This window comes from Sabethes cyaneus, chromosome 2, assembly GCF_943734655.1.
Source record: "Sabethes cyaneus chromosome 2, idSabCyanKW18_F2, whole genome shotgun sequence".
Lineage (NCBI taxonomy): Eukaryota > Metazoa > Arthropoda > Insecta > Diptera > Culicidae > Sabethes > Sabethes cyaneus.
The window spans coordinates 52906701-52925738 of NC_071354.1; the positions used below are offsets into that span (position 1 = coordinate 52906701).

General features: G+C 38.6%; 1 protein-coding gene across 6 annotated transcripts in view; it reads right to left on the reverse strand.

Moving 5' to 3' along the window:
- The window catches only part of LOC128737902 (uncharacterized), a 237860-nt gene that overhangs the window by 61807 nt on the left and 157015 nt on the right, over positions 1-19038 (reverse strand). The window lies entirely within an intron of this gene.

Sequence of the window (19038 nt, forward strand, 5' to 3'; positions counted from 1 at the left end):
AAGTATCTAACTTGTACCAAAATCTGCAAAAATAATGGAATAATTCGTTTCCACCACTGCTGGTACTACCACCACTAATGGTGCGTTTACCCTATACCATTATTTCTTAAGCTACCTATCGAAACACGGCAATTTCCCCACCTATTCTGTTGCCCTAGGCGAGTTCTCCTTGCGAGAATTGCTTCCTCCTATTTTTTCGCCTGTAAAATTGTAATCCACGCCTCATTCCGCTTGAGCCATTCATTCTCTAGCTCACACGCACGTGGCGGGTAAACGAATGTAAACAAAGTTAGTTAAGCGGAGAGCGTCTCTCGTCTCACTACACTTAACTTGCGCATTTCCGCCGAAGTCATGAGGCAACCCTTAAATACCTAAGCGACTAGCACCAGCAACCGAATTCGTCACGTTGCGCGAGTCTTTAAAATTGTTCGTATATCTGGGACTGGTGTTAGGACTGGGACTGGTAGGGTAACTGGTGATAAAATGCCCAGTCGGGACAAAACGCGCCACTGCAGTATTTCACGAAACACTCAAACGCTAATTAAGTTGCCAATCGCTTCTATTTTAAATTATAAAGCAATGTAGATCATACCAGTTTTCTATGTTACACAAATCGTTGTTAGGGTAACTGGTGGTAAAATGCCCAGTCGGGGCAAAATGCGCCGCTGTAATATTTCACGAATTACTCACTTTTAAACTGTAATTAAGGTGCCAATCGCTTCTTTTTTACATTACAAACTTGTGTTGACCATATAAGCTTTCTAAATTACATAAATCCTATTAAAAAACAAAAAAATTAGTTGCAGGCTTATTTCTTACAATATTCGCAACTTTTTCGTAAGACATTACGCCACCAGTAAACAATATTACGTATCTGTAAATGGCTCTTGTTTTGAACAATGGTCTCGGTATCCAGCAGCCAATGTAAAATTGCTCAATTGAATTATTATTTATGTGATTTAAACGATTTTTTTTAAACAAGTTCTAGCGGGGCAAAATGCGCCGTGAGAAGCATGAATTTACTTGCAGTGCAACCAAACGTTATTCGATCTAGTAGCCCATACACTTTTAGGCAAACGTCAAAACGTTGGTAAAAGCAAAAGGCAAAGTGTTGTTTTAATTCTGATTCGCTCCGAAAAACCCGGTTAAGATGTCGCGAAGCTACATAAGAAAACCCCACCGTCGGTCTTGGCCGGAACCTGCCACTCGTGGCTGTAGTGAAAACCAGTGAAAAACAGTGAAAGACGCGTTGCCGGCAAGGTACCAAGAAAAACCCTTGTGTCGACCGCTCCAGCGAAGATGAACCTGGCGATTGCAAAACCGCGATCCGGAATAACGGATTTAACAAGTAGGTAGGTCCTCACGCTGTTCTGAGTCGTACCGGGTTTGCATTAAAATAAAACAGACAGCGCATTTTGCCAATTTGTTGTGGTGCATTTGGCCCCTTTGTTGTGGTTCGTTTTGTACACACCTATGCGCATTTTACCCCTAACGAATCTGAAAACAAATTTTCAAATGCCTTATATAATTTCACGATTTCAACGTGTTTTATTGGCTTTTATGCTTCAGGACAAGCATGTTAGGTAAAAAACTCTTCTACTTTAGGGTTTATAGTCTAGTTTCTGGAAATGCATTCCGCATTGATGAATAATATGATATTCTTCTTAACGTGGGCATTATACCCCCAGTCCCCCTACATGTTACACGAATAGTGGAAAAGATATTTTCAAGCCTATTTTTTGCGATTTTCATATCTCTTTTCGTAAGACATTACGCCGCCAATAAACGGTATTAGGTACCGGTAAACTGCTTCTTCTTATGACCAATACTCTTGGTATTCAGCAGCCAACGTAAAAATTTATAATTAAAAAGTTATTTGCTTGATATAAACGTTTTTCATCAAACAAGTTGAGGCGGGGAAAAATGCGCCATGAGAAGCACGAATTTACTCAATAAACGCTTTTCGATCTAGTAGTTCATGCGTGTTTGGACAAATATCAAAACGTTCGTATAAAGCGATATCTTAGCACCGACCGGGACCGCTCCAGTGAAAAAAGACCTGCCGATCGTCCGAATCGGGATTCAGAATAACAGATTAAGGAGTAGAGGTACCCACGTTGTTCTGAGTCGTGCCGGTTTTGCATTAAAAGAAAACAGTCGACGGATTTTGCGCACTTGTTGTGGCGCATTTTGACCCTCTGTTGTGGTTCGTTTTGTACATATTTCGCCCCTAACGAAGCTGAAAACAAGTTTTCGATGACCTTAGAAAACTTCACGATTTAAACACATTTTATTGATTTTTATGTTTCAGGGCTAGCGTGTTAGATAAAAAACTGTTGTACTTTTGAACCTACTGTCTAGTTTTATTAAATGTATTCTGCATTAATGAGTAATAGGAGGTTCTTGTTAACGTGGGCATTATACCCCCAGTCCCCCTAGAAGGACTAACACTGACTGGGACTGGGACTTGGACTTCGAGTATGAGAAAACTAGAAATTTTAGTAGTATATATATAGGTTAAGGAACGGAGTAATCAGAGGTCGCCTATTTTAACCTTCCTAATGCATTAGAAAAAAGTTACATATTATGCATTGGGGTCGAAAACGACCCAAGTCTTGAAATTGCTCTTGTTCATCCATTTTCAATCCGAATTTCGTTTTCTTTACCTCGTTTGAAAGCTATGGCCAAAAACTGGCACCCAAGGTATGTTAGGGAATATTTGTTGACTAATGGCTACTTCTGCGTCGGTTCTGTAACACCCACTACCAGGTCCCGTGGTACATTTTTATATATTGAGATAATTCATTTTGCGGCACATCAAATCACATTGGCTAGCTAAAATAAGATTAATGGAAGTACAATGGGGACATTTTGGACCCAATCGGTCACTTCCCCATCAGTTTCGGAACATCCGGTACCCGGTTTTTGGGGACATTTTTGGATTGCAGCGCAGTGATGGTAAAAACTCAAAATCTCAAAACGCATCAAAAATCAAAATCACCTGTGAATCATGTTAACTTGATCTGTTTTCATAGCAACAAGCACAAAACTCGCACAGCTTTTTCCCCGCTTGATCACATCCTGCTTTGCTTCAACTACTACCCGGAGCTATGCACATATACATATAAATTCGTTGTTGAACAGCATAGGCATTCTCTCGTGCGAAACGTAGCTGTGAGCGAGCGTGAGAGAATGAATCTCTAAATAAATCGCAAAGTTAAACTAAAAAACCCGAATTAATCCACCTAGCGGCGTGACTTAGCCTTTCTACTGCCACAATAATCATTATTTAATTTCTCAGGAACATCTATAATTAACTTGACTATATTTTTAAATATCCGTTCCGTATTCCCCAGTAAAATTCACAACGTATTGCGTAGAATAATTATATTTTCTTTCCTTGGGTGCGTTAATACTTGTAAGCGTCATTTATGTTATTTGATGAACACCTTATTTAGTTTTATAATCGGTCGGCCTTAACTTTTGGGTTACAGAGCCACATACGAAACTTGTTTTGAACTGACAATATGAAATATGTGTTCATAGCACATTTTTTGATATTTTTTTTGAGTGGTTTTAGCCCAAAGGGTAGATTTTTTTTTGATATTTTGATATTAATACCATGCGTTCAAAAGTTAGCATCTTTGAAAAACAAGAGTTCAGAAAAATTATTATTATACTTCGCTTGTGAAGAAAAAGGATCTACAACAAAATGATTAACCTCAAAATTTTACTATTAGTTTGCTTGGCTTCAATTTTGCAATATATCTGAATTAGAAAAAATAACTGAATAGAGCATTAGATATGAAATGAGAATGAGAAATATGATCGTTATGATTTCCAGTGCTTGCCATTTTTGATTTATTTATTAAAACATGATACATGACATAAGACATCTGTCCTTTAAATTGTCACTAACGAAAACAAATCTTACAAAGTTACTACCGTGCAAGTTTACTTCCTATTTTTCATATAACATTTCTAAGCTCTAGTATCTATGGATTGAAAAGAGCATCTATTGATGCGCAGAATTTGTTTGAAATTTGTATAAATTTATTTGGAAAAATCAACTCACTAGTATTTTTAATCCTGTACACCACTATACCTACATGCTTAAATTAACTGCTTTTCTTCGCTTTTTGCTTTTCTTGTACAATTGTGAGTAACAACAAGTGAAGAAAATGACAATTGAAATCTAAAATCAAAGAAAAGAAAAAACTTTGCAATTGAATCCCGCTATTTAATATTTATTTGCGACAGATACGTAGTTCGCCTACGACGTGCAGGCTTCATCAGTGTCTTATTTCAAAGCGTATATGTATCTGTCGCGAATAAATATTAAATAGTGGAATTTAGTCGGTAAAAGTTTTTTTCTTTTCTTTTATTTCAGAGTTCGTATTCCACTAAGAGGCTTCAAAAACTTCTGACTTTTGACATGTTTCTCACTTTTCTTGAATTTCATAGCAAATTGTCATCACATACACATACATACATACATACATACATACATACATACATACATACATACATACATACATACATACATACATACATACATACATACATACATACATACATACATACATACATACATACATACATACATACATACATACATACATACATACATACATACATACATACATACATACATACATACATACATACATACATACATACATACATACATACATACATACATACATACATACATACATACATACATACATACATACATACATACATACATACATACATACATATAGACAGACAGACAGACATACATACATACATACATACATACATACATACATACATCGCACACATTGAATACAATCAACATTTGATTGATACGTTTTGATTTCACACGTTTTAACGGTTTAATATACGGTGCTTAAGTGTTAAAGTTTGAATAACTTTTGAATGAGCCGTCCGATTTTAAATAACTCGGTTTCGTTTGATAGATCTCAGCAGTAATTTTCAAATAATAATAAAATGTGTGATGTTTTTCATTGAATTAATTCTTAAATGTTACAAAAATATGTTTTAAATACTATTTTTTCATATTTCTTTATGTAACTTTCAAACTACAAGTCCAATCATCATGAAATTTGGAAGTTAAGGGTTTGTAAGGCTCCTCTTTCATATGCAATCAATTTTGTTCAAATCGGTTAAGGGATCTATGAGATAATGAAGTCCCATATTTTTCGTATTTTTATACATAACTTTTGAACTAAAAGTCCGATCAGTTTGAAATTCAATAGCGACCAATGGGATACCTAGACCTTTCATTTGACACTAAGAACATTAAAATCGGTCCAGCCATCTCCGAGAAAAGTGAGTGAGATTAAAAGCGTTACATACACACACACACACACACACACACACACACACACACACACACACACACACACACACATACATACACACACACAGAAAATGCTCAGTTTTCGAAACTGAGTCGAATGGTATATAACATTCGGCCCGCAGGACCTTCTTTCCATTTCCGGTTTTCCAAGTGATTTCTATACCTTTATACTATATATTTATATAGTAGAAAGGCAAAACACATTTAAATTAGGCCATCGAGCACAAAAAATGGATTTTAAGTATTTTTATTTTGAGTTCCAGCGTGAAAACCAAATCTGTTCTTGCTTTTTATATGTACCTACGTTATTTTTTATTTCCATGCAAAAATCTACGTAAAAAGACAAAAACGAAAGAATATCTTTTTGGACGATATTCGAAAATTCAATTGTTCGAATTTCTATTTCTGTTTCATGCTAGAAGCGTTAACTTAACTCGCACACTCATTTTTCGAGTTTTGTTTTAGGCTGTAGAGCCCACGGACAATTCTCACGAAGGAAATACGTAAATTCCACCAATATGTTTGCCATCTTTATTCATGAATGTGTGCGGCATTCTTCGCTGCTGATGTTTTCTCTGACGGTAGATTCTTTTTCGTTCTCTGATTCGTTGTAATAAAATGCCAACTGTGGAAGAATTAAACAAAATGCTCACAGCTGAATTTGGTTCCAATGCATAGCAACAGAGACATCGCGTATAATAGCGAGAGAGAAACTCTTATATGAAGAATTTGGCGCTTGTGATCAAGGTTGAAACTTCATGTGTTTGAAATCTCATTGAGTTTTTTGCTGCTATGAATTTTTCAACACTGATTGCAGGGTAATTCATCTGCCCCGAGTTGACCGGGTACCGGATTATATGCGACTGTCGCCCCATTGTACTTCCATTATTGTTATTTTATCAACGCGATATGATTTGAGGTGCCGCTTGGTGAATTATCTCAAAATCCAAAAATGTCCCCCGAAACTGGCACCGGATGTTCCAGAAACGATGGTGAAGTTGCCATTTGGCACTGTTTTACACTGTTTTGCTTCCGTCAGTCTTATTTAATTAAGCAGATGTGATTTGATATGTCGCATTATGAGTTATCCTAAAATACAAACATGTCCCCAAAAACCGGGTACCGGATGTTCCGGAACCGATGAAGAAGTGGTCATTCGGGTCTAAAATGTCCTCATTGTACTTCCACTAGTCTCATTTTATCAAACCAATGTGATGAGGCACTGTCTTCTTCCGAAGAGTTGGGTGCTTCAAACCTCGAAGATAGTTGGGACAGAATACGCTCGGCCATCGGAGAGGCCCTAAGTATTGAGCTTCGGAGTACACAAAATGATTGGTTTGATGAGGAATGCCAACAAGCGGTGGAGGGGAAAACAACTGCTTGGAAAAGTTATCTAAATATTGCCACTAGAGAGAACCTGGTCAAATACCGACGAGCTAGGAACCAGTTGACCACGATAATGTCCTAGCACCCGATTTCCAAGAAGTCAAACGAGAAATCGAGCTGCTGAAGACCAATAAAGCCGCTGGGGGGAAGGACCGCCTACTGGCAGAGCTTTATAAACTTGGCGGAGAAACGCTAGCAAAGGCTCTACACTGGGTCATTTCGAGGATTTTGGAGGAGTAAAAGCTACCGGAGGAATGGATGGAAGGAGTGGTTTGTCCCATCTACAAACAGGGTGATCGGCCAGAGTGCTGCAACTATCGTGTATTACGCTGGTAAACGCCGCCTACAAGGTACTCTCCCAGATCCTGCTACGCCGGTTGTCGCCGATAGCACAAGGTTTCGCAGGGAATTAACAAGCGGGTTTCATGGGGGCTCGGGCAACTACGGACCAAATTTTTACTACACGACAGATCTTGTAGAAATGTCGGGAGTACAACGTGGCCACGCATCACATCTTTATTGATTTCAAAGCAGCATACGATTCAGTCGATCGAGACAAGCTATGGCAGATAATGCACGAACATGGTTTTCCGGACAAACTCACGCGACTGATCAGAACTACATTGGATCGAGTGAAGTTTTTCGTACGCATCTCTTGGACACTCTCGAGTCCCTTCGAGACGTGGCGAGGGTTGAGAGGGTGATGGTTTGTCCTGCATGCGTTTCAACATCGCTCTTGAGGGTGTGATCCGACGAGCGGGCATCGAAACGAGAGGCACGATTTTTACCAAGGGTAGCCCACTTCTAGGCTTTGCAGATGACTTCGATATCATAACTAGGAACTTTGCGGGCGGAGGCAATCTACGCCATACTGAAAGCGGCGTCTAGGAGAATTGGGCTTAAAATAAATGCGTCGAAGACCAAATACATGAAAGGAAGAGGCTCAAAGGAAACAAACGCGCGCCTCGCACGGACGGTAACCGTTGACGGCGACGAACTAGAAGTGGTAGAGGAGTTCGTGTATTTGGGATCGCTGGTGACCGCGGACAACAACACTAGTAAGGAGATCCAGCGGCGCATCTAAGCGGGAAATCGGGCCTACTTTGCCCTTCGTAAAACGCTACGATCAGCAAGCGCACGCCGCCGCACGAAGCTAACAATGTACAAAACTCTTATTAGACCGATAGTTCTTTATGGACTAGAAGCCGTGGCGCTGCTCACGGAGGACATACGCGCCCTTGCCGTGTTCGAGTGGAAAGTGCTGCGGACGATATTTGGCGGAGTACAAACTGAAAGCGGAGAGTGGCGGAGGCGTATGAATTACGAGCTACAGGCACTGCTTGGGGAGACTCCCATCGTAAATCTAGCGAAAGTTAGCAGGCTAGGGTGGACCGGACACGTCGTAAGGATGCCAGGCGACAGTGCGACGAAAATAGTCCTCTTCAACAAACCCACCGGCACCAGGAACAGGGGGGGCCAACGTGCACGATAGCGCGACCAGGTCAAAAGCGATTTGCGACTTTTGAGACAACTAGGAAATTGGCTACGAGTGGCCCAAGACCGAGTTGAATGGAAACGAGTGCTTGAAACGGCACGAGGCACTCCGGCTCTTTGCTGCTGAAGAAGAAGAAATGTGATTTGATGGGCCGCAAAATGAATTACCACAAAATATAAAAATGTCCTCCGGGACCTGGTGGTGGGTGTCCCGGAACCGACGCAGCAGTGTCCATTAATCAACAAATATTCCCTAATATACCTTGGGTGCCAGGCCACACCTTTCAAACGAGGTAAAGAAAACGAAATTCGGATTGAAAATGGATGAATGAGAGCAATTTCAAAACATGGGTCGTTTTCGAGATTCTTTTAAAGATTAAAAATTTTTGTGTGCATTATAAAGATTGAAATAGTAATGAATGACCATCTCACAGATTATTGTATTAAATATGATTATGCGTAGCTTGACATGTTTCAATAATGTTACTTTAACTTGCTTCTGGCATTTAAAAGGTCCGTTGGTTACAAATTACATTAAAGCCAAAGCACGTTCATCGCAAATATGACGTGTCATTCGAATGTCCTTGTCTTTTGACATGAGTGGCAACAGGCACGTAAGTTAGCGGCATCGATTCACTCTTCAATTCACACTCTTTTGCTCCGAAAAGGTTATACTAGTTTACTTTCACCGCAAAAATTTTTGTTTTATTTGTATGAAAGTCCTTATCCTCCTACCACAGGGATGAGGAGTTTCAAACCATCATAAAGTAAATTCATGCCACCAAAAAACCCCATATGCCAAATTTGGTTCCATTTGCTTGATTAGTTCTCCAGTTATAGGAAAATTTTTATTTCATTTGTGTGGGATCCCCCTTCTTAATGAAAGCAAAGGTCCTAATCCACCATACAAAAAATTCTTGCCTCCAAAAATCCCCACAGGCCAAATTTTGTTCCTTTTGCTTGATTAGTTCTCGAGTTATGAGGAAATTTGTGTTTCATTTGTATAGGAGCCCCCCTCTTACGCCCTCCTTAAAATTACTCTCTTACCCCCTCCATAAAATTGCTGGTCATTTTATCTATCCATCCGACGACATATAAATTGTTCAGTTTCGTTCAGTAATTTAGTAGTTATTAACATTTAAAATGTTTCGTTCAAACGTTACACTTCTATTTTCATTTTTACAAAGTACTGCCCAGCCCCAATATAGTAAACAAAGGCGTAGTCCTACGTCAAAACTTATATTTTTTCAGCTGCAGAAAAGAATCGTTGCATCGCTTTGAGCACTAATTGTAGCATTTCTAAAAGCCAAATGTTAAATTTTAAAGTACCGTATTGTAGTAGACATCCCAAGTAACAATTTGGGTTTTATTACACTCTTATTATGGCATTTAAGACCAAAATTGGTTTTGAAGACCACCATAAGAGTACAATAAAATTCACATTGTTGCTTGGGATGCGAGCTTAGCCAACCCATCGCATATAATAAGGTGAAATAACACCTCGAAAAAATTCTCTAAATTTACGTCTTTTAAGATGCACATAAATGGAACATCGCAAATCATATAAAATTACGTATTTTTTTTACAATATAAAATATTCTTGCATGTGTTACATACTTGTAGGCTTATTTAATTACATTTGGCATTTATATTTAAAAACGCTATTCACGTTTTATTTAATGGAAAAATATATGTGATCTTTGTTACGTGTTCATTAATTTGTACGTATTTCAGTTAACATCGAATGTGCGATTCATGTTTTCGTTTTGTGTGCTTAAAATTGATACCCTACCCTGGAAGTAGAATTAAATAGGAAATTTTCTTATTATTTTCTTATTTATATTTTCTTCTTACGCATATAGAATTTTGATACTTTGTAAAGTTTTGTTAGCTCAAAATTGGTCGCTTAATCAACGCATGACATGATATTTTGATGCGTAGATTGACGTCTATATTATATTACCAGCAAGCATTATTCCAGAGGAATAATTAATAATGCTAGAAAAACCAACCGACAAGACAACACTGTCTTGCAGTGTGCATGAGGGTATCGACAGAAATAAAAAGTTTACTAGCTGAATCATAAATCGGTTTAATGAAACAACGTCGAACCATATCCCTTTATTGGTGGTATAGCTAGAACGAAGATATTAAATGAATGGATCAATAAAAGGATCGACTATAAATGCAAGATATAGCTTCGTTGTGTCGTTAGCAAATATACCCTCCCTTATTGTTGTAAAATTGTACGAAGACAGATAAAAAAATACTACTTCCAAGAAACATGAAACACTAAACATAATTGTGGTGTGAGAAAAGTTTCATCTTGTTGGGTTAGCTATTATTGAACCAGCAAAATCATCAACTTGAATAATGGCATGATTATGAAGTAAATGGTGTCATATTTAAACTTGAACACTAAAATCAACAAAAAGACTAATACTATAATTCCCAGGACTATGATTTCCAGTGGCAAACTTCAGATTCAGTTTTACGTTTATGACCAGCGATGTAGTGAAAACTGCAATCTTCCTAGGTTCAAGTAAACTAAAACTATGGAACTAAAGATGAGAGAAAAAAGTTTTTTTTCGGTTTATAACAGACATTTGAGATTTGGCACTGAGCATGGTCGAACATTTTTTTACAGGTCAATCTCGCCACTGAACAAAGGCCCGAATTTAAGATTGGCTAGCGAATCCTCCTACCACTTCAAACTATCGCTGCCCTTTGTTGCGGTGAAGACTCTACTCTGAAGTAATGTATAACTTTGAGAAAAGTAAAAAAAATCGATTATCACAAATAATGACAACCATTTGCCAACTAATGACGGTGTACTGCGGAAACTAACGTTCGATTGCAGCCGTCGAGGAACAAGTGCATCTCACAAGAGGCCCAAGTCGATGACGACGACGATGGCAACCGAAGCCATCAGCCACACGATTTCGTTCTCCAATGAAAAGATCTATTTCTTTACGCTTCTGATGCGGGTTCCGGGCGGAGCAAAGACCACCCCAAGGAAGTCAAACGGGATCGGATATACCAGTGATGTATAAACATGGAAGCGATTGGAAAGTCGGATAATGTTATCTTTTAATTGACACGTTGGTTTGTGGAAGACAGCGCCGGAGGGCAACATTGAACGTTACTGTCGAGTTCCGTCCGGTGTCGGAGAAGGAGCTGCGAAAAGAAAAAAGTAATTGCAAAAGATGTTTCCATTTCGTTCGAAGAACTGCAATTGAGGAAATCCGAACAAGTCGATTTTTTTTCTGGTTTCCCTTCCGGTTCATTACGGGCAAACAATGCTTTGGTTGGGTGGTTTTATCTATGGTAAGCCGAGTACTGAAGTTCTGGTTTAATTTTAAATTTTAAATTGCGGCGAATGAAATTTATCAGCACACGGAGAAGATTAAAGTTTTTTCCTCTAACTAGAGAAAATCGGTAAATAGGCTTCAGTATATTTGAAAGAATTGAATCAGTCATGTATTGATATGGACGGTGTACAACTTAGTCGCTTACAGTTTTTTTTTATTTTCCGTACACCATCCACAAGAATACAGAGCATTCTCCTTATTGGAATGATTCAATGAAGCATTCCAGCCATTGCTCGAAGCGAACCTAGCTAGAAAAATCTCGTTATCGCATCGCACCCGAACCGTGTTTTGTTCTTGCGAATCCTTTCCACATTCTCCGTAATACCTTTAGAAAACAAAGTCCCCACATTTCGCTTGCAATCATACGGTTACATTGTTGCGGAAAGGTAAAACTTTTTTTTTTCGTCAGGATGGAACGCTGAGCGAGCAAGGGTTAATCCAATAAAGTTGCCACATAAAAGGGTGTAAGTGGAATATCGAACGAGGAAGTTTCGGTTTTTCCTTTGGTTGTTCACTCAACTGTACGGGTTGTCGCTGTTCGACGAAAACGGGATTTGTGAAAGCTGCTTGCTACGCAACACCCAACACTACATACTCCCCAAATAAATGCAGAAATTTTTGAACCAGAAAGGCCGCGAGCATTGGGATCGAATAAAAAAGGTTTATTTCTCCTCCTGTACCAGGAAGGATGGGCAGCTAACATTTTCAAAAGATTTCGGTAGATTTTATGAGCATATTCAGTCAGCAGAGTACAACGTCAGAACGACGGTAGTTTTACGAATTAATACGAATAGATTTAATTACTAATCTACAGCTCATATTGCGGGGATTTTGGAAGAAAAACGCCCGTTATCCATCATCGTCGTTCGACCGGCTGTGAACAGAGAAGAAATAAAAAATGCCGTCTGCACTCACCATCATCAGTCCGAACTGCTCAAAGTTATACGCTGTGACCCCACAATCCCCCCTCAAAAACGCTGCTCCAGTGCAGCAGCGGGAAAAAGAAAAATGGAATCATGTGTTGTAAAATTAGCATTTTTATGAATTCATCTTCACAACACGGTGCACGCGAGACACAGATAGAGGGAGAGTAATAACCATCCTGTCACATCGAATTATGTTACGTCGCCATTCATAATCATAGAGCACGCTAGCAAAGGAGAATCAATTCGCTTCCCTTCCAGCCACTAGCAGACTAGTGCAGTCTTCCTGCTGGAAGATGCTACCTCCTCGGTGTACCGTGGTTGATGCATTTCGACATATTTTTCAAACGGAGTCTGACGAGACGTGCGCTGGAATTGACGCCGACAAACGATCCGGTACTGCGAAAGCCAAGTGGGTGCATTTCATCAGAAGGTCTTCTTAAGTTGATAACGTTTTTTCTGCAGCCAAGTGAAACCATCCTGGAATCTAGTGGTAGAGAAAACTGTTAGGGTGTTTCGTCGCAACGCAGTTGCAAAATTTTCAAGAACTTTTAAATTTGAGCCTAGAATAACGTCAACGCGCTCGCTAGTCGACGCCCATTCTGACTGACGCCTTTGTGTGTATACACAAGAAACATGTGCCGCATAAATCTACTTTCCGCACTGAGCAAAGAAGAAAATCATTTTCCTTTGTAGATGGGTGCGGAACCGACGTACGAAAGCAAAACATATTGTGGAAATTACCACGTGATTGACATAACATGCTGAAATGTGAGCGCGTGAGATTTACTCCCCGAAGGGATATGTGGGCCCGCAAATGAATGAAGTCGGTTATGTGTCGGTACCGAACGCCCAGCAGTCATGTTCGGGATTCTTCGCTCTAATGCTTGATGATGCAAATAAGGAAAGCGAAAGTTGGCCCGGCGGGATGACTTGCGGCAGCCACATTTTTTTTTTGCTCCATGTGGCAACCGGCGAACGTGAGCAGCAATAAATGTGCAACCACCGCCGTGGCCTTCCTGAGCCATCCATCCACGGCCGCGCCGTAAGTGGCAGTGCATCAGCTCTATTCGGGCGTCGCGTCGTCGTCGTGTTTTGCGCTATAAAATGTCACTTCGGACAGCTATGCATGAGAGTTATGACGACACTTGATAAGCAGCGGTTTCGTGGAAATTTATGGTTTGAAACAAGCGTGTAAAGTTAGACGAATTCGGAATTCTTTATGTGTCGACCGATCTTTAGGTGCTGTTTTACATACATTGTTGAGCGGTAGCGTGCGAGTAACAGGGTAAGGTAACAAAAACAGTAAGATCAGGGACTTAAAAAGAACATGAACAAATTATTTGCCCTTCGCAAAAAACTTCTTGGAAAACCTTAGGTCAATCCGAAATCATAATTATCAAACGATCGTAGATGGTTCGGAATACTACTTCCTAGAGGTTGGCATTATGCAGACCAAATCAGATCTCCCAGTCAAGCCGCGGGCCACAGTATTTTGTTCGTTTATTAAGACTTTTTAAACGCAAATCGTTCATTTGAGTGTGGGTCATAGTAGCTCTTACCCGTTACTGCTCGTAACAAAATAGAATTTTACGATCTGAACTAGCACTTCTCATCAGCCGCCACAGCTACTAGTGTAACCAGATGAGAACAAAAGCTGGGGCACCCGGCCATTCTGAAAAATATTTTGGCCTGGATCAACGGAGTAATCGTAGGATGGCAAATTTATTATTATTTATCACAAGAATACTGGCCGATTAGCTTGAAATGTCCGGACTTTTGGGTGCAATTAGGTTTACAACCAAAAGTTAAGATGGACTAGAAATTAAAGTTAAAATAGGGCTTGAAATTGGACTTGATATAGGCCATTTGATTAGACTGGAATTTGTGTTAATTCGAGCTACAAGCCATTTACTTCATATTAAATCAAAAGTTGAACTTACACAAGAATTTGAAGTTTTTGTTAAAATTGGACCTGAAATTTATTTGAAATTGGAATTGCATTAGAATTATATCGGAATTACGGTTGAAATTAGATCTTACATTGCACTAGAGTTTGAATTTGACTTGAAGTTGAACTTAAAATTGGAATTAGACTCGAAACTGGGCTGGAAATCGAATATGAAATTTGAACTAATTTGAACTTGAATCCGGACTTCAAACTTCGATCCGAAACACAAAAACAATCGTGAACACGAAATTAGACAAGAAGTTATACTTGAAATTAGAATTAGAATTTTTCGTCTTATTCTCCCACATATTGTACCTCTTATTTGTTTCACTTTTACTCTTTTCCAGTCCCGTTTTTCCACTTTTTGTTCTGTTATTTTCCTTTTCTGTGCCGTTTTCTCGGTGTCAGCTCTTCCTGTCCTTCTATTTTTTCTCTTTTTCTCTTGTTTTCTTTTTTATTCTGCCCCATGTTTCCTCTTTCATTGATCTATTTTTCTTCATTTTCTGTCAATTTTTCTCATTTTTATTTTTGTTTCGTTTTTTATTTCTGTTTCTTTTCGCTTTTGGCTTCCTTTTCCTCTAAAGGATTTCTTTTTCGGGTTTAGCCTCTTTTTTCCTATTTTTCCAATTTTTCTTTTCTTTTTTTCTTTCTTATTTTCTCGTATTATGCCCCAACCTTCTCCTTTTATATCGCTTTTGACCTTTTTTTCCCGGTTTCATGGTTTCATCTATCGCGTTTCTCTTTCTTTTCTTCTTTTCTAACTTCCAAGCTGTTTTGTTGCTGCCCAAGAAAATGGAAAAGAAGCCTTCAATTTCCAACATATCACGTCGACAAAATGTTCTTTTAAGGACAAACCATAATGTTTATGAAGATTTGAGGAATTTTCGCTCACTGATTTTAATTCTATTTAATTTAGACTGATTCTAATTGTTCGCTTCTTATCAAATCATTTTAACCGATCACCTCTCGCGCTTCTGTTCGCTTGTTGCTGCTGGTTAAGTTGGCCGTCTCGGAAGGTAAGAAGCAGCCAACAAATATACCAGCTCAATGTATTCGGTCAAGCGTCAAAATGCATAAACCATGGGTTTAATAAAATGAAAGTTTTAGTAACATCTTTTGCATCTTCATATAAGATTTGGTTCGTTCTTCAAAGAACGGTTTTCGGTAACTGATGAAACCTAGGAAACTTGGAACTCAGGGCCGTAATTTTTCTTTGGCAGCAAAAGACGAACGGCTTACTGGTAACTTTGCTCTTTTGTTCAGACTGAAATTGAAATGCTCTATTTTATTTAACGTAGATGATAGAATGAAGGACCATGAAAAATAGGTGTGGCCGATTCTTGTCGCTTGCTCTGGTACATAATACGTGGTAAGCCGGCGAACAGCATTATTCAAACGCTTGCTGAGCTACTGCCAGGGCAAACGAAAGTCAACTCGTGCACGTTTGCAGTTCCTGGTCGGGGACTCAGCATGTATTGTAGCTGGAGCACTTATTTCGCTGCCGTGATGGCATATCTGGCTGCTGAAGTTCTGGAATTGGCAGGAAATAAGCTGTTAGCGACAACGAAACGACCAGAAGCATCCCACGTCACTTGCAGCTGGCCACTTGGAGTGGTATTTCATCGTGATTCAAGACCATACACGAACGGCTTCGTTGATCGCTGAGGCTGCTGAGGCTTTCCGGTTAGTCCGTTGCAATAAGCCGTGCCTGGTTAGCGGTTATCGGTACTCCAATTTACCAAACAGAAAATTACGTTACGTGCGTTAGTGCAAGTTTATTGCAAGCAGGAGTTATGATAATCAAACAATCGGTCCTTTTAAGGGCCACACAAAGATTGAAGAGTTTATTATATTTTCTTGCCCAGTTAATACCATAAAAACACAGGCAACGATGGAAAAGTTCAATTTTTCGCCGTTGCGGACGACCAACAAATGGCGGGAATAAGTCTTCTGGTCACGGGCGACATTTTCTGCCACTTCCAAAACGTCTGCAGCTTGTAAATGCTTTATTATCAGGGGTCTTCTTTTGTAAACTGCAGAAAAGTTTTGCGGAAATTTTTCAGCTTTTTGAAAACTCGCGCGTATCGTCTACCGATTACCAGATGAAACGTAGAACCGTATTCAACGTAGAAACAGATCATGAAAATTTATTTACTGTTTGGTTTAGTGTGACTTCGATTCGTTTTAATAAAATAGATTCAATCAATTCATGGAAATAACTACGAAATCGGTTGAAGATTGAACGTATACAATGTTACTACTAGGATAAACGTTGCGTATGTAGATTGTATACTTGAAGAATCGTATTATTACATGCATGGGTACATCCTACTATCGCTACAAAGAGACTTACGTAGTCCTTCGTCACTTATGCGGTCGTGTCTTGTTCACAACCCCTCAGATTTTTTGTTATACTTTTTCCTTTTCTGTGCCGTTTTCTTAGTTTTAGCTCTTACTGTCCTTTCATTTTTTCTCTTTTTCTCTTGTTTTCTTTTTTGCTGTTCCGTTCCTCTTCCACCTATTTTTTTTCGTTTTTAATGTTCTTTCGTTTTTTGTGTCTGTTTCTTTCTGTTTTTTTGGCTTCCGTTTCCTCTAAGCGATTTCTTTTTCTTCTCCCATTTCCTTTTTTTCTATTTGTCCTATTTTTCTTTTTTATTTTCTTTATCATTTTCTCGTTTTACGTCTCAACCTTCTCCTTTTATATCCTTTTTGACCTCTTTGTCCCGTTTCCATAGTTTAATCGGCTTTCTATCGGCTTTCTCTTTTCTCTCTTATCATATGTTATGTTCCGTATTTTCTTTCTTGTCTTGTTTTCCCTTTTGCCTTTCTCATTTTTCCTGTTTCTCTCTCTCTCTCTCTCATTTTTCGATTTACATACCCGTTGCTTGTTTTTTCTCTGTTCCCTTTCTCTTCATTTCCTGTACTGTTTTCACTCTGCTCGTAAGTCCTGATTTATCTGTTTCGTTTTCTCTCTTTTTATGTCTATACCTGTTTCGTTTTTGTCATTTTGTCTGTCCCGTTTCGACTTTTACCGCCTTGTTTTTCATCTTTTTTCGCTTTTTGACTCTTTTTTTTCGTTTTAACCTCCTTTTCTACAACTTTGTCCTATTACGACCTGCATTTCCTCCTTTTCTGTCCAGTTCTTCTGTTTTTGCTTTTGTCTTCCGTTGTATTTCCGAAAGGGAAAGAGGAAAAAGAGAAACGGAAGATAGGATTTCTGCTCAAAAAGAAAAACGAGAATGAAAAGAAAACTAGACAAGAACGGAGGAAATACGGAACCGAATGAGAAAAAAATCATGACAGGAAAGGTAGGAAAATGGAAGAAAAAAAGAGAGAAATCGGTACAAATAAAGGTAGCAACATAAACCAAAAGGGGGAAAAAAATAATCGGGAGGGAGTGAAAAAATTGACAGTGGACAAGAGGAAAACGGCTAAATGAGATCAAACGAAATATAATAGAAGAAAGATTGGACACGATAAGGGAACATTGACAGAAAATGAAAAAAACGGAAAACATGAATAGACCAAAGGACCAAGAAAGAGGTAAAATGGCCATAAAAAAGAGGCGAAAATGGGATATAAAAAAGAAGAACGAAGAGCAAACGAAAGAAAAGAAACAAAAAACAGAATGAACGTGACAGAAAAGGAAGAAAAACGAGACATCGGAAAGAGAGAACTGGGAAACCGATAAAGACGAAAAACGAGAAGGTAAAAAGAAATAGGATAAAATAAAACTGGAAATGACAGAGAGAAGGGAAAAGGAAATAATAAGAAACGAGTGGCAAACGGGACTGAAAATGAGTAATTCTCGCTGAAACGGGCCACTACTGACACGAGGTTTTCAAATATTGGAACTATTGCGCTTAATTGGTTAAAAATGGTTGAAAAATAAGAATTACACTTTTGATACCTCGAAATAGTGAACCCCTCGTTCGCCAAGGAGCCTAACAGTTTCAGAAAAAGTTGAATTTTGAGCAAACCTTGAGATCTATATTATGTGATATTTCATAAATTTGCCATGAAACAACTAACAATTAGCCCGGTTCTGTAAAGAAGAAAAACAGGACTTTCAAATGGAATAAAAAATTTCTTGGCGGTCATCTTGGATTTGGTCGCCATATTGGATTTTATAAAAAATCGCCGTTGTCACCATGAGCCCCCCAACTGATTTTCATTTTAAGACCCCCATCGGAAAGCTGAGAAAAAATGCTACAAGAAACATTCCAAAAATGAGCTGTGAAATGGCATTAACTGAATAAAACAACCAGTTATTTGTAACAAGGTTCACAATTTTTATATAATTATTTTGACATTTCCAAAATTTGTTACGAAACAAACTACAAACGACACGGTTTTGTAAAGCGGAGAGATAGGTTTTATAAACGAAGTGAAAAACAATTGGATTTGGAGGCCATGTTGGATTTTATAAAAAAAGTCGCTGTTTTCGCCATGATCGCCCCAATTAATTGTAATTTCTACACCACCATCGAAAAGTTGAGAAAAATTACTATAAGAAACATTCAGAAACAATTAATTATCTGTATC